The 25,204-nt window shown below is 37.3% G+C and overlaps 1 long non-coding RNA gene across 1 annotated transcript in view; it reads right to left on the bottom strand.

The window, feature by feature from the left end:
- LOC139799670 (uncharacterized) overlaps positions 1 to 25,204 on the bottom strand; it is a 60,495-nt gene that overhangs the window by 15,238 nt on the left and 20,053 nt on the right. The window contains exon 2 of the long non-coding RNA XR_011727408.1: positions 24,644 to 24,779. This is a non-coding gene — a long non-coding RNA (uncharacterized lncRNA). The remainder of the gene's footprint in view (positions 1 to 24,643; positions 24,780 to 25,204) is intronic.

The following is a 25,204-nucleotide window of genomic DNA, read 5'->3' as shown; positions in this document are numbered from 1 at the left end:
GGGCATATGGCTTTTTGCTTCCTTTATTTTAACACATCCACAGAAATCCATGGCTCATTTGATCTAGCCCATTTAACATGCATTCAAGGTGTTCTAGCTATAAAATGAAATTAAATCAATTCAGAAGTAATAACCTTCTACCCAACAAGAACTTTGTAAAGAAAATATCTGAACATTTCAAGGCAATGTCAACCTAGTAATTCACCTTTGCAAACTTATTTAATAATCAACAGTAAAACAGCATTCTTACTGTGGGGAAACACAGAAAGAGAAACTCTGAAATTAAATTTCAGCCAATCCATTTCTAGTAGGATAGTATTTCAATGAGAAGTGAGACAGAAGTACAAGTCAAATGCAAGCCTGAAGAGAGGGTTTTTCACCCTTCCTGACAAACCATGTCAGCCAGCAAATATTGTTATAAAAACTTTGTCATACTCAAAATCTCATTTATAGTGGTGCTAGTGCCTTAGCATTTAACATCTTTGATCAGTCATTGTAATCTTTAATCAAACAATTGTGAGGGTTAAAGAGTCTTAGATTTATATAGAAGATTCTGCAAAATCTAAAACAAACAAACTCGAGCTGTGAAAATTTTCTTACAAAGACTGCAGATGGAAGCCTGGTCTTTGTTAATGACAACTAAGCACTAAGTTAGAGCATCTTTGAGACTCCTGCCTGCTAACTGTACTTTTTAAATAACCATTTAAACATAGAAGATTTTCAAAAGTTGGACTCCCTGTGAACGCCTTCCTTTAACAATGTCCCTTGGAAGATTTCTGTACCCTTTGCTTACAAGATCTTCAGAAGGAATCTATATTAGAGACAACACTGCTGCTTTCAGAACTCAGGAATGCTCTTCACACTCTGCCTTATGCAAGATGCTTACTGCTTACTTGAAGCTGCTACTGCTGCAAAACTCCATTGACATAAATCTCGAGGCATTTTGATTGCAACAATCTGTCTGTCACAGAGACATCTGTGATTAAAATGCTCCTACGCTGACTGTGTGAGCTGGAGACACAAATGTGGTGAATCATCTAGGGTCAGGAAATACAGCACTGCTTCTTTATCAAAATTTGCACACAAAAGCTTCAACAATGCAGTTCTAGAATAACTCCTATTTCCAGACACTTTTCTCAGAAAGGGGTTCAGTTCCTGCAGCATTAACCAAAGAGTAGCACAGGAAATGTAAATGTGGTAATGATGCCTGGAGTAGATGTCAGTCCATAACCTCAGGCAGTTCAGCTTTGTGCTGCCAAAGGAAAATGAGTTCCTTTGGCACTCATCCCAGATGGAAAAAGCCAGGGTGTTACAACCAAGAGTCTTTTACTTTGTAAACAAAATATATCATAAAATTGCGCTTCCCATCAAACCATTTGATCTAATCAGAATGCATTCAACAGTAATCAACTTCTATTCATTATCTTAAAGCGAGTGTTTGACAGAATATACACTTGATTCAGTGAGGAATTATCTGATAAGGGGATATAGCAGATCAAATGGATTTAGCAGTAGTCCAGGATAGGCTCAGTGTGCACTATCTCAGCAAGTAACTCTCTCATCAACCACTACACCAACTGTGTAAAAGGCATTATACACCAAATCCCTTTTAATAAGCCACGTACTTTGTGCCAGGTTTGTTTTGTTCATTCTTGTGAAAAGTGCCAGACTGGAGATACTGGGATCAAAGTCCCTCTTTTATCAGCAGAACAGGAAAGAGCAACAGCATCTCCTGTGTACTGTGGTGCTTCAGTCCAGCTCTGGAACTAATGGTTCATATCTAATTAAATATGACAGTTTCATTATCATCTTATTTCTTATTAACTTGTTACAAAAACCTCACTACTATCACAGTGGTTTTGACTAATGATCAAGATTTTGGAGTATTCAGCACTGGAAACCATCTTATTCACACTGCAGAGACAAAGCAGCAGATAGCAACCAACTTGAGATATTTCTAAACTGGGGTAAATTCATCTGTGTAACCTTTACGGAATATTATCACTATCGCCAGATAACCATTCCCCACGTGTGTACAAACCATTGTATGTAGGTAATTTTGTGAATTATTAGAGCACCACAAGTACAAAAGATTCTTCTCACATGTCTGCCTTAATTTAGCAGTCCCAGTCCCAAGTATTATTCCTCTGAAAGAGCTGATAGTTCATCTGTTCCATAACTGAGTTACTGCAGTGCTTAATCTTTGAGAATTCTATGAAGTGGTTGCAGGCAAAAGGTGTGCAAATCTCCCTGACCTCAGGTGAGGATAATGACTCTTCAGTGAAACAAAATTCACAGAAGGTATGTATAATATAAAAAAACAGACCGTCAGTCATAAAACTTGTTATTAAATGATGTAAGCAGAAAGGTTTTATTTATAAGATGTGTTTCTTATTGTCAGATCTAGCAAGAATTTATCAAGGGCTTCTTGAAAGCAGTGACGATTAAACAGGACTTTGTACACCTGTTACTCATAAAGCCATTTTAATGGAGGAAACTGCCACAGCCTCAGCTTTGAATATTTCTAATCCCATAACATGAGCTTCTGAGTCAAGTATCTCATCACTGATCACAGTGTGGTCCAGAGTACACAGACCTCCTATGTGTGTACAGAAATGTATGCATATATAGTAGAGCAGGGCTTGCACCTTCTTGTTTGAATCTTTTGAGAGGGGATCAAAATTAATTATGTTTAGTTCACAAATTTTTTTAAGATCCAGCCATGTTTGATACTTTTACAGTTTATTCGTAGGAGAAAGAAAAGTAGACTGTAAAAGAGTAATACAAAGAAAACATAGGTGACTGTTTCTTACAATTTCTTATCCAAAACCTCTTACTGTGGCAATAAGAATTTCACTTACAGCAGTGAATTTGAAGCATTTTATTCCAGTTTCACTCCTAATTTGCCATAACTGATCCATGGAGTCAGTGAAGCAGCACAGGTGTTAAGCAAGGGAAGCATTTACTCATTAGCAGCTGAGGCCACAGTCACAAGTGATTTTAAGTCCTACAGCATGTTATAAATCATAGAAACACAGAAAGGCAAGGATTGGAATCATAGCACCTTCTCCATTTTAATTTCCAGGAATAAATGAAGCAGTACACACTCTCAGTTCCCAGAGAACCTCTTTGATTATGTGTATCTTCTCGAGCATACCTTTAAGGGCATGACTCCCAGTTGCATCTGCCCATTTTTCAGCTTCTCATGCACTCCTGCCTTCCCTTCAGCTGAGCTCCCACTTGCACAGAGAACGACCACTGAACTCACTGCTTTTTCACCAGCCAGTCTGCTGGTTTCTTTCTGTTACAATGACTTATAAGAGAAAACCAAACCAAAATACAAAAGCTCTAAGAAGTTGAGAAAAAAAGTGGCATTTAGATATAAAAATGAATGTAAAAATCAACAGTATATAGATGAACAAAATACCGTCCTTATTAGATTATATGTTCTTGATCTGCACATGACTTGTGCTCAGGTCTAAGTATTTGAGGGGATCATCCAGATTCTCGTGTGCAATAGGGTCTTTTTATCCACTCCGGCAGTGTAAAGAGACTTGAGGAACATTTATTGCAACTTTAAAACAATAGAGCAGAGTAAGGAAGCTTTGATGTAGGTATGAATAAGGCTCTTTGCTTTTTGTATAACTGTGATAGTGACACTACTTGTATTTGCAGGTGAGCCAGCCCACACATGACTGTGTTCTCCAACATGTTCAGTTATAAAGGAAAACTTTACCAAGGAAAATACTGCATGCAAAAATCAGACCACTTTGATCTTCTGTGCAGGTCTCCCGAGCCATCAAGTACTCCACAGGACACAGACAAGTCCTCTAAAGGCTTATGTCTTACCTGTAGGGCCTCATGTAAACAGAAAATATCAACCCTTTGTCCTGCCTGCTCACATTTCCACTGCTAGGAGAACTGAATGCTGAACACTTTTTTCATAACTATTTCTTTGCTCACTTTCCTGCTCTTTTCCTTGGAAAGGCAGAGTGACTGCAGTCCAGCTGATCCTGACCAAGAGATGGGTTTGTGTGCTTTGCCTTGACTTCACCTGTGGGTGAGACTCTAGCACAAGTCATCAGACTCTTCAGATAAAAGTAGGCTGAGAAGTGAAAGAAGGACATAATTGGAGAACAGAAGGCAGAATATTACAATTCTGCAAAAATTAATACACTTCTAGTCTGACAGTGGGTTTCACAGGGTAAAACCCTTCATCCACAGCAGTACAGGATTTGACTATTTTAAGTATACATCTATTTTCCTTTAACTAATATGGTTTTTCTTTTTTAAAGGAAAGACTCTTTCTTTTAAAATAAAAAGAGGCTAACTTATTCATTACTTTTTCTGTTCTCTCATCTAGTTGAAGAGACCTGCAGCCTGCTCCTGGACACGGTGTCTCCCTGGGATAGGGATAGGAAGAGCCAGGGAAAGACAGCATCTAGGAGTAGATTGGTAGCCACAAGGTGCAATGATAGAATTCTGAATATGTGACATTGATGCAGAAGAACTGAGCACTCAGCACTGCAACTGAAGCCAAGGGAAGCTGTTCCCTACCAGGGTAAGAAGCAGGTATTTTCACTTAGGTATTCATTTTATGGATATTGAAAATAATACACACTTTTGATCTTGATGTTTTCAGATATTTCATTTCCTATTTGCATAATTGGGACAATGCTGGAATCTGCTTTCTTAGGAAAGAAGATTCTGCAGTCTTTGCATCAAATGCAAATGCTAGGGTAAAGAGGGCCACAAAAAATTATTATTAGGGCTTTAACATCATATGTTGAGAAAATTCATTCTTTAAAAAACCCAGAGATACTGCATATTTTCAGCTACTGCAGGAGTGTTGTACCTCTAGTTCTAATGGACTTTGTTACTGTGTGAAGAATATTTAGTCAAAAAAGGTCTAGAAGCAAAACATAAACAGACCAGAACCAGCTGGGAACCAGAAAATGCCATTAGCCTTTGGCAGCCTTACTGGGGAAAATATTTTACACTCAGCTGGGGTAATGGCTTTTTACAAAATAACAAGCTTTCGTAGAGATTATGACTAGTTGATGTTTTGCATTATTCTGATCCCAAAAGAGCTTTAATAACCATTTCACTCCTACCATGAAAAGATGGAAAGAACATTACCTGAATAACAGCAAAGAGAGAAACATAAAGAGATTTAGCTGCAAAAATTAAATGAAGTGCAAACATTTCAGTCATACTGAACAAAGTACACAGGAATTAAGAAGAGAGGCAATGTTAATATATATGTGACACTGTCCATTGGCTAGATTGCACAACCTCTTGTCTATGTGTCTGTCTGTGTGTGTCATGGAGAGAGAATCCATGTGGAGTATCTTACTCAAGGAAGAATTTCCACAGAACAATGCTGCAAAGCAGATAAGCTTTGATGATAAAGGTGGTAATCCTCAACCATGTGAAGGTAAGCCATTTCCTTTCCCTGTGCAGACGTTTGTTTTAAAGCTTGTCTATCCCTCCTCTAGATTTCTTATCCTCTGACTGTTAACCCCATAGCAGAAGGCATGTAACTGCACCAGAACTGTTCAGTTCTCAGCATTCCTCTTCACCCACATAGCTTCAGTTCCCTCCTTTGGAAACTGGGTCTCCTCTACTGTATGCATGAAAAATTTTCAGCCTGTGGCTTATAAATTCATTGGCCACTTTCCCTGAAACTCAGCCACATGATGGAAGACTTAAAAATATTCCACTGCTAGACGCCAGAGAACCCACACAAAATAAAGTTCTTCGTGTATCTCTTTATCCTGGCATAGACTTCAGTCAGGGCTTCTTTAACATGACTGTCAGTCAGCTACAATGCACAAATCCAGAAGAAACCAGGCTCCCTCAGTCACAGTTCAAAAAAATAATTTCAATCCTCTGCAGAACTGACAACAGCTTTTGAACATGGAGCAGAACTCTCAGTAGGACTCATCATCTTTCAGGGCACTCACTGGACACAGTTACTGAAACTTGAGCTGTGACCATCAGAGCTGGATGGTTTCTCTCACATGCAGCCCACTCCATCCTCAGCACCAATTGCATTGTTCAGGGCCACAACACCCAGAACTGAGAAGTAAATAAGTGCCTTCAGTGGTTTTAAACTCAAGTATCATCTAACAATGAAATAAGTCAGTTTAAAAGAGATTTTCATTCTAGGAAGAAATTCAAAATAAGAATTCCCAGCTGATAATAATTTCAATGTGTCCAAAAGAACTACACCATTTTAGATTAACTAAAAAGCTAGATTTAAAATGCAGCCTTTTAATTTGGTTAACTACCTGGCAAGCACTTCACTCATGCTCAATTTATACAGGGTACAAAATCCTTTCTGTTCTCCAGTATTAGCAGAAGCTTTACCCTCTTAATTATTTAAGGTAATACAATGAGGTGGTAACTGACCGAGCTGCATAATGAGAGAGACAGTCACTGAGCTTTAGATGATACTTCAAGCAAGGTAAATGGTCATTCTCCCTGTGAAGATCCAGCTCCAGTAATTTATTCAATACTGCCATCTGTATTTCTCAAAAAGGAAACACATTTTTTTCACAATAAAATGTGAAATTTTAGTGAGAGATAAGTAAAGCCTAATCGTTTGCTTAAATATGTATCAGGGAGTAGTAGAGCATAATATTTTACCAAAAGCACTAACTTTCAGAGTGGAGATTCTTACCTGCTCCTTTGCAGTACTGTAACTTCTGCACATTTCTGTCTTTCTGGAAGTATGGACATTTCAAGAAAAAACTATACTAAATAATGAAACTATTTACTTCAAAATCACTCCCAGAAGATAAAAGCACTCTTGCAGAAGCCTCTAAGTGTAATTGGGTAGACTGAAAGGAGCTAGAATTTAATTATGTAAGACTAACATACAAATCTTTACTATCTTTTTTTAATTACAGAAAATTTTTTTTTCATAAAATTAGTGTTCACAAATACACAGAGCAAATCAAGTTACTAAAAATTTACCATTTCCACTGCATCAGTAACTCAACCATAACTTGTTAAATGCATGTATGAATTTTTCAAGAGAAAGAGGCTGCATGCTATAGACTGATCATGAAAAGTATGAGTTTACAATTGTAAAAAGTCAGCATACTGAAGGCAGCTGCTGAACAGATTATTTTCTGTTATGCCATACAAATTACCAAGCAAAAAACTCCAAACCACCATCAGTTCAAATATCTGACATGCAAGTGATTTTAGCAGGTTACAAGTAAATCAACTTTAAATTTTTGGCCAGAGGAGCCTAGCCAGGAAAATGACAGTATCTGCAGGAGGTACCACAGGACCTCTTCCTCAATGACACCACTAGTACCAGATACAAGTTGTAGGACCCTTTCCTTGTATCATAGTTTCAGATCCAGTGTTCATATTCAAGCTTCAATTTAATCTTGAATAGTTTATGAATTCCCACAATAATCTGGAAGCACAAGTTTGTTCCACCATAACCCATGGACATGCATTGTTCAGACCAGTCTTTAGTTTTTTTCCACCATACTATACAACTTTTTATAAAGTATTTAGAAAGCATCTAGTATTTAAACCCGAGTTAGTGAAGTGTTTTCATAGGACTGTAAAAGTATATTAAAATTCCATGGAAAATGTTGTTGAAAATTACCTTATTTGGAAACAGTTTCAGGCTTTTGCCACTTATAACTACATTTATTTCTGGTGTTCACTTAGCTTAGCTAAGTGAATTTTTTTAGGAAAAAATCTGTCCCCTTTTTATGAGACCAAATAAACCCTTAAATGCAAGTCCAGCTAAATTAGTTATACAGAAGACAGACATCAAATTACTCCCTTGCCAAATAATAATTTTTGTCTTGTGAAAAGCAGAGATGTGACTGGTTGATGCCATCCAGTCTGCATTTTTGAAACTAGATTTTTATCTGCCCTTTCTTACCATGTTTTGGGTCAATGGCAAATTGAGGATGACCGATAGTTTATTATTTCAGCTGGAAACACACTCTAAGTATTTGATTTTATACATAAACTGGAACCAGTAGAAGAACTGAGGACTGGGATCATTTTGAGAAAGTACTGCACATCAGATGTTAGAAGCTGTCAGAAGTGGAAGATTCACACTCGAATCCCCACTCCAAATTAGTCCAAGTCAGGACTGTTCTCATCTGTTTTCCAGATGCACTACTGTACATGTGGCAGGAGTTGCAAAACCATTATAAAAAGCCTCTGAATGTGAATAAGAGGTTGCTGGTGAATCCTGCCACATCTTAGGCACGGACTATGGCAGTGTCATGAATTACACTTGTATCCAGGGGAAGAAAATTTACAAGGGCTCCACCAGCAAAAACTTCACTGCTGAGACAGAGCTGCTTCCATGCTCAGTCAAGAGCTGTGTAGAGATTTCTGTGAATGCTAGTGACATCTAAATACTGGCATCTAAAAGAAGATTTAGTACCTATATGTTCCTGCAAATCAACTCTAAAGAGACTTTTCCCATCCTAGGCTTTCAAAAAGAAAAGATTAATTGGACATCCATAACATTCTTTATCTTCCTAGCAAACCATTGCTGGATACAAAATGTAGCTAATCATGTCAATCCATTTTCTTCTGCTGTTGAGATGAAATATCATATACCTCCAGGCTGGAAAGGTTTCCTCATTTTTGACACTGGGATAGTTTCAGGCAACTGAAGTAACATCCAGATAGCTGCATGAAATTGGTGAGGGAAGGGATCAGGAGTATCAGTGCCATTCTGTACACAATTCATCATTACTTTTTCCTCGCCAGAAATGTAGCCCTTCTACAGTCTACCTTGAATTTTATCTTTTGTTCCTTCATAGAAAAATGAATCAGAAAGTTCAATAGTTTGGAAGCAAATCTTTAAAAGGCACTAATTTTAGAAACAAAACCCAAGGCACTATCAGAGAAAAAAAAAAGCGAATAGACAATATTCTGATTTTTGCAAAACCGGTCTTGAAAACTGCTGGAAGATAATTTAAAATTATGCCATCTGTAATCATCAGTTTAAAACTCATAAGATCAGTTCTTCTGAAGATGCACTAGTAAGCCTGCACTACTGCATTCTTATTGCTGGCAGGCTTTATATTCACATATCCAAAAAGAGACTTTTATTTATAATTTTGATGTCAAAGCTAACAGGCTTTGGTAACAGTGCCAGCCCATCTGACAAGAAACTCACCCACCACTGTTCACAGATCACTGAAATTACAATGGCTCCAAACAGCAGGGCGCTCATTTACAGATTGCTGCTTCAGCACCACCCAGCAAATAGGCCAGCACCAACCTCCTGGTGTAGGAAACCTATGTGGTGCCTCACCAGTCATTTGGCAAAAGAGTGGCAGGATTCTGTCAAAGATGCATCAAGACAATTGTCACCTGAAGGTAAAAAAAAAACAGTATAGGCCATAAAACACTGTCAAAATGTGCTATAGAAAAAGCCAGTCTTCAGATATCACAGAATCAAATATTCTTACAGAAATTTAATCTTATTTAAAAATGTTAATTTCCTTAATGTTACTCAGCATTTGTATGCTGAGTACCTCCATAGAACTTTCCTAAGAAGTAATCAAAGAAGTTGCCTGCATGGTACACATCACCATGATTGGATTCTGTTATTTTCCTCCTCCTTTAGCTCCAGAAAGTTGTCCAGTCTCAATCTAAGTTTTTGTTCATAACGAAAGCAAGGTCTTAACTGCTTTTTCAGAGACAGCATGCTCATTGGCTACATTTCTAAATTTAAAAAATTCATAGACTGGAAGCAGAGATAATATCAGCTTATACCCTTATACATAAACCACCTTGAAGAAATTTCTACTCCCGTAAATTCAATTATTCTCATTTTTCTGATGAATACTGCTACAGCTATAAAAAGTGCAATCCCACATAAAGAGCCTTTCTGCCCATACTATTTATATTTTGTAATAGAATGCTTGGATTTGAAAGCTTCATAAGATAACCCTTTGCAACACAGTGATAAAATATGTGCAAGAATGCCTCAGAAGAGAAATCAGATCACAGAATGAATAAAACATCCACTGCAACTTTCCTGTCTTCTCAGAGAAAAGTCTTTTCCTGACGTAGATATTCAGGCTTGTCATTTCTTGATAGTGCAGGATTGCCTTAGTAGTAGGTGGAAAAGGTTTCTGCTAACATAGTCTAAGTAGGTTAAAAACTGTCCTTCTGTTCCTATACATACTGGATGTCATAGCAGTGTGGGAAAATGTGGAGTATGGGTGAGTGAGATGAGATGAGATGAGATGTCAGCAATCACTGTGTAGGCTCAGGAGGCACAGAGCAAGTAAGGGAGCTGAGTGATGGAGTTTTGACACTCTCTTTGATAACAGGCCTGGGGGACCTCTCCGTTCTGGGCCCAGAGACTGGCAAAGCCCAGACAGTGTGGGAGGAAGGACTCACACCTACAGCCAGCAGCTGTGATGAGCTGGATCAGAAGCTGTGAATCTGCAAGAGCACATGCTCAAAGAATCACAGGCAACATCCCAGGAAGCTCTGCTCTACTTGAAGGAGGTGGACTGTGAGACTAAACTTGAGGAATGATCGATTTCTCAAACATATAAATGTTTGTTTAAATTATATCTAATTATTGGAAGTTACATTATCAGTAGTAGTCAAATGAATTGCGATATTTACTGTTACTGAAACATTTAAATCAGGTAAGATTTCCTGCAAAGCCTTCCTGAAATCTGTATGTAACACATTTGAACTGCAATCTTTATAGTCAGCCTATTGGAAGAAACAGACTGAATATCTTTCTAGTTCTTTCTTGGTGGTGTATGAGGCATATGATTAAAACCAGGTTAATAAGATTCTCTTGGGTTGTTGTCTGTACTTCATATACAGAAGAAGAATATAAAAGAGGTTTTATTACTATTTTTTAATAATTATAATATTTTAATAGATAGTTAAGTCTCTCACTTTGCAAAACCACGTCACTCTTATTTGTGTGAAAAATAATGTTAAAATAAAACATTTATGGGAATGGGAGGAGAATAAGGAGGGTTGGTAACAACTGCCAGAGAACTCTGGAAGTATGTAATGAGTTTCTGGTCAATAACTAACACTAAAAAAGTTTACATAAGACAAAGCTTATGAATTGTGTCGGATCCTGTGCCAGACTGACCTCCTTCATCACACACGTATCAACAGATATTCTGTTCAGCAAACTGAATGTGTACTTGTATTCTTCTTGTTTGTGCATTTCAAACATCCAGAAATGTGTCACTTAACAAATTCTATCTCAAGGAACATACAGAGGATGTGTCAGAATGTATAACTAGAGAGCATACATTCTTAAGGGCAGTATTTTGCTGCAGTGATGCTGACTACTTTCCTCCAAGGTGAACAGGAAACCCTTGCAGTTTGTCTTTGAACCACTGCTTCCTCTTCCCAACCCAGACACTGTCCAGTTTGGACAGCTTGCCCTTGAAGACAGGATCAGGTAATAAAGCTAAATGTGATTCCATTTCATAAAAACTCAAATAGCTGGAGCAGAATTAATCTTGCATAAATGAGGCAGGTGATAAGTTTGATAAGAGCCAAGCCTCCTTGCTCTTATTTAGGACACTCTCAAGCTTCACCCAGAGAAATGGATATCTGTGAAAGGGTACCTTGCTGAACTGTGATGGACTATATCCAAAAGAAGATTAAGCTGCAAGATAGGCATACTTTGATGGATTTATTCCATTAGTCTTCTGAAAAGAGGGACATTAATGTGAAGAAATTCTAGCTTAAATCACTGAGCCAGTTTTATTTTGCTGTAACTAAGTTAGATCTCAATAGAGCTAGAAGCAGAATAAATTTGTCCTCTGAGATTGATGTTTTGATTGTGTGACTTAAATATTTTATTATTTACCTGATAAGTTAATTTTCTATTGCACTGCTTTTTTGATCTAAAGTATGAAGACTGATTTCCATTCTTGTGGTCAAAGCCATTATCTCCAAAGCATTTATTCAGCTGGTACATTTCACTTTAAATTTGATTCTAGCTTCAAATGTATTGTTTTCTAATTACATTTCTGGTGGAGGTTTTACCCTTGTATCTCTATGAGCTGATTTATTCACACTTAGAATTTTATTGCACCTAAATTACAAGTTTGGAATGTTGCTTCACATGTGATTAATTTGAGTAATTGTCAGGAGTCTGCCAAACAGCCCATGTTCACTGAGATGAAGCTTTATAAATTAGACAGGCAGTGGGTCTACCAGGACAGTTTGTGCAGTAGATAAAGACTCTGTGATAGTTAAGGGTGTTTTCATGTGTAATTAGAAAATGCATTGTTCTCCACTTAAGGAAATTAATTAAAATCAAGCAGATGGTAATCAAGGCATATTGCAAAATAATTTTCTCTAGCACATGCATTACTCTCAGGTGCTATCAATAGACAGTGTTGATTTTACACTGTAAATTTAGCTCTAGGATACATTATCCTGATTGTCTGTTTCTTAATATATACTTCTCCCTTGTTTTTCAACTAGATTTTCATCTAACTGTACAATTAATACTGTGGTACACATAAAAGACAGTGGCTACCAAATACAGAGTTTATTATATATTCCCTCTTTTCCACAATAGTCCTGGTCAAAGAAAAAGCTTGAGTAGCAAATCTTTAATGAAAAATACAAAGTGATTTTATTTTTATATAGGGTGTGATGTCATTCATTGTGTAATCCAATGAGAATGATTGGATGATTACTAACAAAACTGAAAATGTTGCTCAGTTTGCCAGACATTTAACATTCTCTGTAAAAATGTTTGACTCAGAAATTGCATAATTTGTTATTTTCTTTCTAAACATCTCAGAGCTCCTAAGGGACAGTAGATAATAGACCAGGAGGGCTCTGGAGTGAGCACCATGCTCAAAGCAACCTGTCAATATTTCCATCATTTATCTACAAACACTTAAGAATAATGGAGACACTTAGAATACCCAGGATAGTTTCCCCAGCTGTAAGGACTCAAATTTCAAAATATACAAGTCACAATAATAGTCCTTTCGCCCTCAGTCATTAAAAACCATTTTATTATGTTACTTTCCTAAACACAGTAAAGACATACGTGCATGCTCTGTATTTCTATGGGGGAGGTGATGCATAATTTCTCCAGAATTCAATGCAAACCTTTCAAGCCATGTTTGATCCATTCCAGTTGGTAGCAATACCTGGTTCCCTGTCCAAGGATCTAACTACACTCTGTTTCTAACTGAGCTTGTCAGAAATGTATCTAGTATCTGAGACTGACTTAGTATCAGGAAACCAAAGTTTTTATGACTGACATAAGAAAAAAAGAACACATAAGGGTAAAGCTCTAGCAGCTGATATTTAGAACATTACAAAAGTGAAGTCCTTTACCATGCTGAGACATGAAAACTCTCTAAAAAGAGGAATACACAGTTTTACAAGGAAGACCTTCATGACTTTCTGCTCTAACGGAAAATTCCAATGTATCTCAAGTGCAGACCTGACCTCAGGCTGCATTTCACAGTAATACTGTAGGAATTGCTGAGGATCAAAAATAACATCTCAGACATTCTGTCCTTGCAGAGGAGACACCGGCCTGTGCTGATTAGGAGGAATTGCCCTATAAAGCTTTGATCCAGGTTTTACCATTCCCAGCTTGGCAGAGGGCTAAAAGACCTCAGGTCCCACTGAAAGACACAAGTCCACCTGGCTCTGTTTCCATTTGCTGAGTCTAAGAAAGCAGTGTACCTTAAGTTCCTAAGTTTTACCACCTGACCAGTAAATGTTTCAGAAGCTTTTGAGGTAGTCATGATTGACAGAATAATGCCAAGGTCATCGTCTAAATAAAGGGACCCTGCACATTTAGATTGCAAGTAAATTCAGCTACATTTAACAAAGCAAAAACTAGAGTCTGCTGCACTATAGAGTGCTCTGGATAGCTTGTGCTTCAGGGGCTGTAAGCTTGCCTTCATCTTACTAGACAGATACAACCTAGAGTCAAATAAACAAAGCAAACCAGACAGAAGATTGAGCTGAAGTAACACTGTATGTAATCCTGTTACATTAAACAATTATTTGTCCATCTCTGTTTGTTATATACTCATTGGGCTTTATGCTCAACTGTAGATATATTGAATTGTAGATATATTGATGCAGAACTCAGAATATGAAATGCAGAATAAAAATACAGACAAGGCAGCAATATAACCCTTATTGTTCCATACCATCTACATATGAAGATAAAGAAAGGTGACAAGAGGCAGTGACAAGAGCCATGAATGTGGAAAGCTATTTATTAGAGTAATTCAGGAATAGCCCTTTTTCAGAAAAAAAAAAAATTAAAATTGCCTCCTTATTTTTCAAGTCAAATTATATCTCCTAAACAGCAGCAAAACTTCTCTACTTGAAGCAGTAGCACTAACCATGGAATGATCCCCTAGTAATGAGATTCCCTCTTTAATTGGTCAGTTTATCACATTTAGTAAATATTATCAAAAACCTATACGAACATTTTTTCAGAATGGCGCAAACATGATAGATGTTTCTAGAAACAGTGGGATCAGAAAATAATAAGCCTTCAACCATAATCAATCTATAAGCCCAACTTTGCCTGAAAATGATGTGACAAATTAAAATGGAAATACAGATAACTGAGCAGCAAATATGACCCTTCTTCTTTCTGTCCATTCTGCCTTCATGTGACTCAATGTCAAATCCATTGTGGCCAAGTGGATTTTCAGGAGATATTTAAATGGATAAGAGCAGATCTCGTATCTGTTTTTCACTTAGAAAGACTGCTGCTGACACTCACTCCACTTTTTGGCACAAATTTCTTATGGCATTATGGATAAAAATCCTGTGTGCACTCCAGAAGCCTAGTTTGCATGCTGATGTAACTCTCTTGCCAGAACAAGCTAGAAAAAGTGTCAGGAAGAAAATTAAGAGCAAGGAATGTAGATCAGTTTCCATGCAAGACTAACAAGGAACACTTGATTTCTAAAAAAATCTAAGGGGTTCTTTCCTCTCTGTTTTTTGATTATTCCTTGGGCACTAAAACTGTCTGTTTAACATGAAGACTAAATCAGTGAAAAGGAATTGCTCATTGGAGACCAAAAGTCAGGTGCTTCCATCCTCTGGTAAACACAGAGTCAGTATAATGGGAAAGAAGGAAAAGGGTTTCACTTTCTTCCTATATCTCAGTGCAGTATAGCAGCAGTACAGCCAGCAAAACAGAGATTCAGTTCCCTGCACTTTAAGGTTAGGCCAGAAAAAGAGCTTTGTGAAAAGTGGAGAGTGTCACACATAAAATGTATACCAGAAGCTAAATTCAGAGTTTGCCTCTTTATTTGCTGCTTAACATTATTTTTGCAGCGTACTGAAAAATGTCTTCCCTCTGGTACCTTAGAGAATAAATCACCCAACCTTACTGCAATCAAATGAGCTTTCAGACCTCTACCAAGGTCTTCCAGATTATTAAAGGAAACAAAAGGGGTTACAGGCATTTTAATGCAGTCCTTCTCTTTTACAGCTTTCTATCTGCCATCTGTTAACCAAACCAGAGATCTTAAGTGCTGCTGTACATTCAAGGTAACTTTCTACTGCACCCAGATGTCTCCTTTGAAAAGATGTTACCAATTAAGTTGCAACCAGTTCGATTTTTAACACCTTGCAGTCTTCAAATTTTTTCCCATTAGTTACTAGTATATCATTACTGTCCACACCAAGATGTGTGTGTGTTTCTTTCTAGGCATACAAACACACAATACAGTCAATATATGACTGTGGTGAAAAACACTGTACTGATTCACCATCAAAATTTGGCATGATTGAAAGTTCCATTATGCTCTTTCAGCTCATGTGTCTGAAAGATCCCTGGTTACTTTTTCAATAATAAGCACAAGAGCAGGCTCATCTTAAACTGAGCTGTGATTGTAACTTGCATCCACAACATTATTTGATAAACAGAAAACCTTCACGTTTCTTCACTTTCAGTTTAAGATTCCCCCACAGGTCTCTGTGGGTGAAAAACCATTTTAGCTGAGATAAAAATCAAATGAGGTTGTCAACATCTTTTGCATTTCTTTAGGTAATACAAGAGAGAAGTATCCCTTACAAAAAACCAAAACCAAAACCAAACAAAACCACAAAACCAAACCAACCAACCAAACAAAACCCACAAAAAAACAAAACAAAAAAACAAAAACCAAAAAACAAACATATATGGGAAGAACAACATTGAATAAGAACTTGGTTTTCAACTGGATGTTGAGAATAATTTAACAAGTGTCACTTTAGGTTTTTCAGACTTCCACAGGCAGAAAGCATCTTGCTGATTGAAATTAGTGTAATTTAATTAGATGGCTGCTACAGTCATGAGGTTCCCATAGTATAAGCACACACACAGAGAAATCTCATTTAAAAGTGAACATAGAAGTTAAGTTCCTTTTGACAGGTTCAGAACAAAACAGCAATTGCCACTTTATCTGATAAAATGGCCACAAAAAGATGGTCTTGTGAAAACTAACTGTCCTGGGGAGGGGCTTCAAGAAGGGATAAAACCAGTTGTACTTGGAGTCCCACTAGTAGAACTATGTGCTCATTGCTGGAGAGAGCACCTTTCATCTTTAGGCCACTTGGGATATAAAATCCAGTAAGGCTCCAGACAGTAGATCACATTCCCTCAGAACTACAGATTTAAACCAAATCTCAGTTCATAAAATCATAGAATAAGAGAAAGGCCTCCAAGATCATCAAGTCAATCCAACACCACCGTGTCGACTAAACCATGTCCTCAAGTGCCATGTCTACACCTTTTCTGAACACCTCCAGGGATGGTGAATCCACAACTTCCCTGGGCAGCCAGTTCCAATGCTTGACTGCTCTTTCAGTAAATATATACATTAAAATTAAAGGTTACAAAAATACCTTCTTTTAATGATATTTACCAGCTGTGATTTTAATTTCTGTTCTCATTAGCCAGCTCCCACTTAATACTCTTCTGAGACAACAAGCTTCTCTAGGTTAGGATAACAACCTGACTGATGCCAGAGACAGTTACACCCCTGCTCCTTGCATTGCAAGAGCCTTTGCATAGCAGTTTCCATTACTAAGTTTATTTTTGCATCTTCAGATTTAAACAAACTGACATGGGAAGCAATTTCTACTTCATTTCATCTCAAAACCTACTATCCGTTAAATTCTAGGCTTTCCTCAACAGAAAATCACGCTTCATTGGGAAAAATAACTATTGGGAAAAATAACTATTCCTGCTGCTGAACGTTTTCAAACAAAAAAAGTTCTACTGTGTTTCATTTTCTGTTCCGCTGAACTCAAAGCAGCCAGCACAGAAATGATTCTCATGTCCTCCTGGTGCCACCTGGTGCTCATACAGTGTAATGGCGGGTGTTTGTATTTAAATCTACTTCCCAATCCAGGCTCCGAAGTGTCCTTGGGTCCATGGACTATTTCTAGGATAAACTACATTCGTTTCCAGCAGACTTACATTTTCAATTCAGTGGTCCATTCCTCTGGGAAAGTTTTACAGGCCAAAACATTAAAGAACGCTGCTAATGACCACAGACATACCCATGCACACACATGCAGTGACATAAACAAAGATGCAGTGTGTGTGTATGTGTAGTAAATCTCTTCCTCACTCTCTCAAATTCACCTGCAGATTTGAGATCAAAAAAAGATGGTGCTTCTGTAGAAGCAGAAACAATGTGTGGAACTATTTCTTCTACTTTGCTCTGCATTAATCTAGCTGTAAAAAAATTATGAAATTGTCTTAAATACGATGACACATTTTGCCATGTATTCCAGACATCTGAGTTGCAGATACATGAAGTCCATTTTTTCTAAGATATTTCTTCTACCTGGAGTACTTAACATGAAATTCAAAAAGACATCTATAATTCTAGTATAAAATGTTGATTTATGAAGCTGAAGAATTAAGAATGATGGTTTGTATTGGGAGAGCTGAGAACAGCTCAGCAATTTTTAAACAGTCATGTTGTATTTCTTTTGTGTTTTAGGGATGGATTAGTACAAATTATGTTCAATAAACTTTATGCTCTTATAATCAGGTTGCATCCCAAATTTCAGTCATGTTTCCCTCCTGCATTCAATCCATGCTTCACCTGTCCTAAATATTCTGAAAACCCTAAATATTCTGAAACATTATATTTTAGTACGATGGTTCAGTTTTTGTTTGGTCTAAAACAATATGAGTTGCTTTCACATGCTTCTTTCAACACTTGTACATTTGAATTTCAATTTTTCCATTAAATTCCAAACTGAATTAATTGCATAGACTTTTCGCCATACCCATAGCACCTCTCCAGCATCCAGTTTTCAAACCATTGAATTTCATTTCTTTCTGGCCCTTTTTTTGCTTTTTTTTTTTTTTTTTTTTTTTTTTTTAATTATTTTAAGGATCCACGGAACTTAAATCAATTTGTTTGATCTATTTTTCTTCAGTAGCAAAATCTTGCCGCTTATGGTTCTCTAAAACATTAGACTTCAAATTCAAAAGCTATTAATTCACCAAGAAATTCTGCTAAGGCTGCCCTGATTATGAGCCTCTGATTTCTTCAGAACATGCTTTACTTTGCTTTACTTTATTGATCAAACATATTACTTTTGGCAGACCCAAAATTCTCAGAGAAGTTACTGGAAATGTTTCTTAGACTCCAGCAGGTTTTAGTTCTAATTTCCGATAATTATTGCTATGCATATGTTTGGCCTCCAGGGACTGAAGTTTAAAATTCTGCTACATATTAAACGCTACAGATTCAAAGTCATCAGGTGAGCTAAATACTAATACATCCTTCTTCCAGCTAAACCTCAAATTTAAGTCTGTCATTTTCCCAAAGAAGATAACTGCTCCTCATGTTTGCTACGCCATGTCTAAGACATTTACCTTACAGCAGTGATCAGCACAAACTTTAGATATTAGCAGTTGATGGAGAGATTTTACAACTACCTGTTACAATTTTTACAATTATTTTTTATCTCTTCTATTGAGATAAGAGGACTGAGTACTCTGCAACTTCAATAATCATTCACACCATCCACTGTCAGCAGAAAGTTGGCAGCTTTCCTCACTAGATAAAAAAAATGTTAAGGTGATAAACAGCTTTCATTCACATCAGTGAGGCTGTTCTGATCCCTGGGCTAAAGGGAATACAATGGCAAGAGTTCCTCAGCAGTCTCTGATGAAACTCTCACACTCTTTGTGAAATGCTTTTGTAACCTATATAAAATGTTCATTGGGGAAGTCGAGAGTGCCCAGGTATCCCCTTTGTGTAGTCCCAACCACTAACACATGAGCTGTAAGGAAAGAAGCATCCTCTTTCTACAGTTAGTCCTGCTCATTTTCATCCCACCAAAATTTCTCAATTACACAAATTTTGGGGGACTTGTGAGGTTGGCTACTGGCAAAACAGCCAACAAGCTACCCTAGAGGCTTGGTGAAAATGCAGTCAGTCTGCTGAGTGTTGCACAACAGGGGATTTAGATTCAAGCATAAAAAATAAAAGGCTTTAACATTGTGACAAGAATAAGCATACAAGGAAAAAAATATTACAGATTTTAGTACAGCATCCTGCCCACTGAATGATGTCATTTCTCTCTTACATTCTGTATGAAACACAGTCGTTTTACATCTAGACCACCAAGAAAGAATTCTGCCTTATATGTCAGGTTGGAATGCAAAAAATCAAAAATACTTGATTGGTGAGAGATGACTGAAAACATTTTGGAAGGATGATGGAGTGAAGCAGTTACTCAGAGTGCCAAGGAAATCTTTTTACTGTATTAATCCCATGAACTAAAACTGTGACTTTTGCATCCAGTGTCATTTCTCCTTTCGAGATTTTTCATTTTTTTTTACAGGTGTTTTTGCGTTTTGTTTTGTTTGGTTTTTACATTGTTCATATTTTTTGCTGAAGTTTTAAAAACTAACATTAGATGGTGCTGTTTGATGAGAAAACTCTAGGCCCCTCTTTCTTTAAAATATTCCCGTGCTGAAGCACAGGAACAAAATAAAACGAGCACTGCAATTATGGCAGGCTTTGAAGAACAATGTCACCAGATTCCTAACTGTTGCTTTAATTCCAAAGAAAGCAAACCCGTTACAGAATCACTGAAGTGTAAACTTCAGAATAAAATTAAGTGTCTGAATGCATCATGTTGTTAACCTTGACCAGAGTGCCCTTGCACACAAGTCCAACTGAATGAGGCTTCAAAAAAAACCACTCCTGTAAGCCCTTACTGACAGAGTTAATAACACATCTGTTACAAAATGTTTCTGTGATGCTGAGAATCCTCCCAGTATCTCATTAATAGAAAATTTTAAAAATACATTGATTTTAGCAAACTACTGATTGTTCTAATCATAAACTGATTGAAGATAAATCTTGAAGTACCCTGTGACATCAAAATTCTGCTTTTAGACCACTAAAGAGTAATATAACAAAAAGAAAACACTGAAGTAACACAGAACTTGCAACCCTTTTCAATCTGATTTGAAGTTTTTTCAACTGTAGAGACCGAAGCAGAAACTACTGAACAAAACATTTCTGACATTCTCTGATGTTTTGATGTGTTAGTATTTTATCAGCTAGCTTTAAAACTGAGCATGGAAAAATTCAAGAGAATTTTATTTATCCATAATTGGATAGAGAATATCTGAGAACCTTAGAAAATGTGGGACTTTCCCAGTAGCAACTTCTGCGAAGGAAAAATAAGAGCTGTGGACAGACACCTGATTTTTTTTTTTGTTTATATTGGTATACATCAGAACTGTGTTTGATAACAAAGTGTAAAAGGTATAGTGTACAGCAGCTTCTAAACAAAATAGTGCAGCCCTGCACCTAGGACTTTCAAAGACAGCAGAAAATAACATTGCAGAGAAACAACACAGCTTTCTCCTTCCATGTTAGGTCATGCAAATCAAACATGACAGAGAAACATCATGTTCTTATGACCCAGAATTATAAATAAATATAAATCTTGATAAGTAATAATTCCATTAAGTATCGTTGAATGGAAAAGGTCACTTCACTTTTCCAAATCTCCACATGAACATGTACCATATAACAGCAATACTCAGAGAATCAAGTGAAACAACAAAGTAGATTCAGAAATAAAAATTTAACTGTGGCTGAGTTTAAAACTATAATAAAGTTTAGGGTTGGGAAAAATACTTGAAATAACCCTGTTCTCTGACTTGCTCATTTTCCCTATCTCATGTTCTATACAAAAAAACTCATTCCTTCCCCTGTCCCCTACCTGTCCCAGTTTGCCTGGCAGGCTGCTTGCCTAAAATAAGAGAGGTACAAGGTGCCAGGACAAGCTCTGTGACTACGGCATTTATGGTGGGATTAAAGTAAGACTATGGTCAACTCTTCACCACCTACCTCACAAGCCTGTTTCAAGCCATCACATCCCCACTTCCTCCCCTTTTACAGTTTGGGCACAAGAGAACCAACAAAACAAAAATAAATGGCAAAGTTATTATTCTTCAATAGGTTTTTTGTTTGTCTGCTTTGTTTTTCATGAGGACAGAAGTTCAGGCTTCCAAGGAGTTCATACATAGATTCCTGCTCTTCTTTTTAGCTAAGCTTTTCTTGACATGGTTGTCAGCATTAAATTACTGGTGTTTAAATGTTTTCCTCAATTCCATATGGAATACATAAAAAGTCCAAGCAGCCAATAGAGTCAGGGTCTCATTTACCCTTCAGAGTAGCTGCAGCTTTAGACATCTGTTAAAAATCTGGGTGGAAGCAGAAGCATTAAAGAAATAGTTTCTAAGACTGAGTGCCCCTCTAGGAGAGGTGGAATTACCTCTGAGCAGAGAAAGGGAAATCAGTGGTTTTATAGAACAATCACTTCTACCCCTCTATAAACCTGCAAAGCTACTTTAGAGACATTCTAAATGGAGACTGTTGGTTGGCAGGGGGAGAAAAACATAGGTTGATTGGGTAAAACCTTTTTCAGCAACCTATGGGATTGAAAGATTTTGTGCAGTCCACACGAGATTCCAGGACACACTCCTTTCATCCCTTCTGTTTCCCAGCTCCATGCTTAGCCCAGCTGCCTGGCAATGGGAATTGTGGTGGAAATCTCTATAATAGAATGTCAAAGGACTTGGACAATTTTTTCCATCTCTCCTTGTTTAGTTATGTCTCCAAACATCATTTTCAATAATGAACACCCAAATCTGCAGTTCACTCTTCTCTCTTCCTTCTCAAGAGAAGCTTTGCTACAGATCACCTGAGTTCAAGATCAATGTGAGATTTATTCTTTTATAGTTGTAGTCTTTGTTTTATTAATTAAGAGGAAATTAAACCAGCCAGGGACCTATTATTCTTAGACTGTTAGACCAAGGTAACATTTAACAAGAGTATTTTACTCTTTTTCAAATCTCTTTTGTAAAATTTGACTGTGTTTTTAGCTTCTTAAAATGATATTTTTAATCTCGGAATCAGAACTCTCTGATTCTGAAACAAGATGAAATCTATGGCAATATACATTACTTAACTGAGAGTCTTATTAGACACAGCAGCCACTGAGCCATTATAATGACAATAGTTTTTAAAACAAGCTAATTCAAAGCAATGTATTTCAAAGCAGTGTATTTCAGTTAATAGCATAGTTGCAAAAAACCTTTGGGAAGAACAGTTTGACTAAGATAATAAAAATCCCAAGGGAATAACACTGGAAATCATAAAGTGACCCCCAAGGTTATTAAAATTATAGAAGTCAAGAAGAATTTTATCAACTGTCACTAGAGATCTCCCTTATGCTACAACATGGGTAAAAAAATGAAAAGAAATTGCATTCAAGCACAAAAGAAAATCAGCCATATGCTTGGATGCTGCTGTATCAGGTAGACCATGATCTGCACTTGAGGCAAGTAGAGGACAGTGCTATTCTCATCAAACTCAAAAAAACCCCCAAACAATGAAACCCAAAAACAACAAAAAAAAACCCCTGTGAATCAAAATAAAGTGAAGAGAGATCTGATAAATCCACACCAACTTATCTGCTTGGTATACTAATATGAGGGTGAGGAACTATTCCACTTGATCTAATAGCTTTTGATCTTGCATGCTCTGAAGCATTCATTTCTGGTTCACTTTAAATACTATAGATTAAAAGTACTGAAGAGAAAACTCAATTTGATGATATATGCAGAGGTCACTTGGGGCAAGGAGTCATCAGGAACAACCGTTTTCAGGGGCACTTTTAGCATGGTGTGAATTAAGTTTAACATTGTAAAATGCAATGATCTGTACAGATGGGGCCTCATAGAACAAGAGGAAGCAGAGCTCAAGCAGGAAATCTTTACAGAGAATGTCAAACATCATTTTTTTCTAACAATGAATGTCTAGCTCTCAGGCTCACTCATGTGTGCTCCTGTATTACCAATAGCCCATTCCAAATCTCTGATCCAGGGGAACATGATTTAAGATTGGCAGAGACATAGCCCACATTCTGAATTCATCCCCACAATAAAGGAATCATTAAAAGACTGCGTTCTACTCATTGCTGGGCTGCCAGTCCCTGACTCAGCACCACACTGCATCCTGTGGCCACAGAGACCTAGTGGTGACTAAAAAATGTTTTATGTGCTGTGGTAGAGGACAGAAGGCAGCAGCAGGTAGAAACCTTTAGAAAATACACATTCTGGAATTATCAAGACTTAAAAAAAGAGCTTCAGCATACACAGAAAGAACTCCCAAATGGAGAGCTGAATGGCTAGCCCAGAGGGGACAGTAGTGCAAGAAAGACCATTCAATCAAAGGACTGTCTCTTTTGCTACAGGGAGACACCACCAAGTCTCACTCCAAGCAGGAATGCTGTTTCTCACAGCTCCCCAGGGAATGTCTAATTGCTCATCCAAACCATTACCTCAAAACTCTCAATTCATCTCTGAAATTGAGGAAGCCATACTGGGTCCAGTACAGTGTCTCTATTGCAGGCAGTAGTCCAAATCCTGGGGGTGGGGACAGTGCATTCGAGGTTTTTGCTACGTTTCATGCCCATTATGATTTATTACAAAATGAAGTGGTAAGTTTGCTGTATGGAAAATCACAGGTAAATCACACAGCTGTGAACTCATCTGTATCATGAAAGGGTAAAATAGCAAACCAGACAGCAAGCAGCTCACTCCCACAGACAACAGTCGTAGGCATAAGAGGGAGTCATTCACAAGTAAAATCAGGAAAGTTTGGCTGTATAGGAACTTATAACAAACAAGAACTCTCCCCTGTCTTTCATAAAGAGTTGAGACCACACAGCATCTCTATGATCCAGGAATATTCATATGTGCAGCATATTAGTCTGACAGAAGCAAAGGCTTGCATGAGGAAAGAAACAATACTGGTGACAGAGCTGATTACCTATCACCACCAACAAGCAGAGCTCAGCAGTCAACACTTTTCAGCCTTTTCACCTGCTTGTATTTGATAGAAAATATATAAAGCAGCGAAGGTAAGGCAAAGAAATAATGCTTTAGCTACCCTTAGTGCAGCTAATGTTTTAGTCATTTCCTGAAAATACATCAGAGATTTCAGGCACTTAGATTAACGTGCTTGACATTACATTCCCATGCTACCATATTACACTGACACGATTCATCTACAAGTGCCAAGACAAGTACCTGTAGCACTGGAACCTGGAGCCCAGTCCACCATTGCTTTACTCTGATGGCAAGAGTGTGAAACGTGACTGATGCAGTGTTGATTTGTTTCCAACTTCCATTTCTGAAGTTCCTCTAGAGACTGCCAAACCTGATTCTGTAATATTACAAGAAAAATGAAGCACATTACTATGGAAATTAACATATTACCAAAACCTCAAGAGTATGACTCTCAAATACCCTCAGATAATTTTTACCACATTAGATGAAAACAGTAATGATAGGAAAAGGGAAGTAATGAAGTGAAGAAAAGATAAATTCGAAAACCAAAATAAAATAAAATAAAATCAGCATTTTCTATTTCCTTCAACTCCTGTTGCTTTGCCCCTTTTTTCCTACAATATTCTGTTCCTTTTAATTATAATTACCATGTCTGTAGGAGTTCATTTTTTTGTGTGTTTAGTAAGTGGTTCTACTCTCAACCTTACGAGTGGGTCTAGTAACTGTTTCACTTATGGATGTCAGTAGATAAAATAGAACCCCCCAACCACAGCTGTTAACTGCAATTTTAATAAAACAAGT

This window comes from Heliangelus exortis, chromosome 9, assembly GCF_036169615.1.
Source record: "Heliangelus exortis chromosome 9, bHelExo1.hap1, whole genome shotgun sequence".
NCBI classification, from domain to species: Eukaryota; Metazoa; Chordata; class Aves; order Apodiformes; family Trochilidae; genus Heliangelus; species Heliangelus exortis.
The sequence above is the reverse complement of the archived record's forward strand: the minus strand, read 5'-3'. Positions and strand labels throughout refer to the sequence as shown.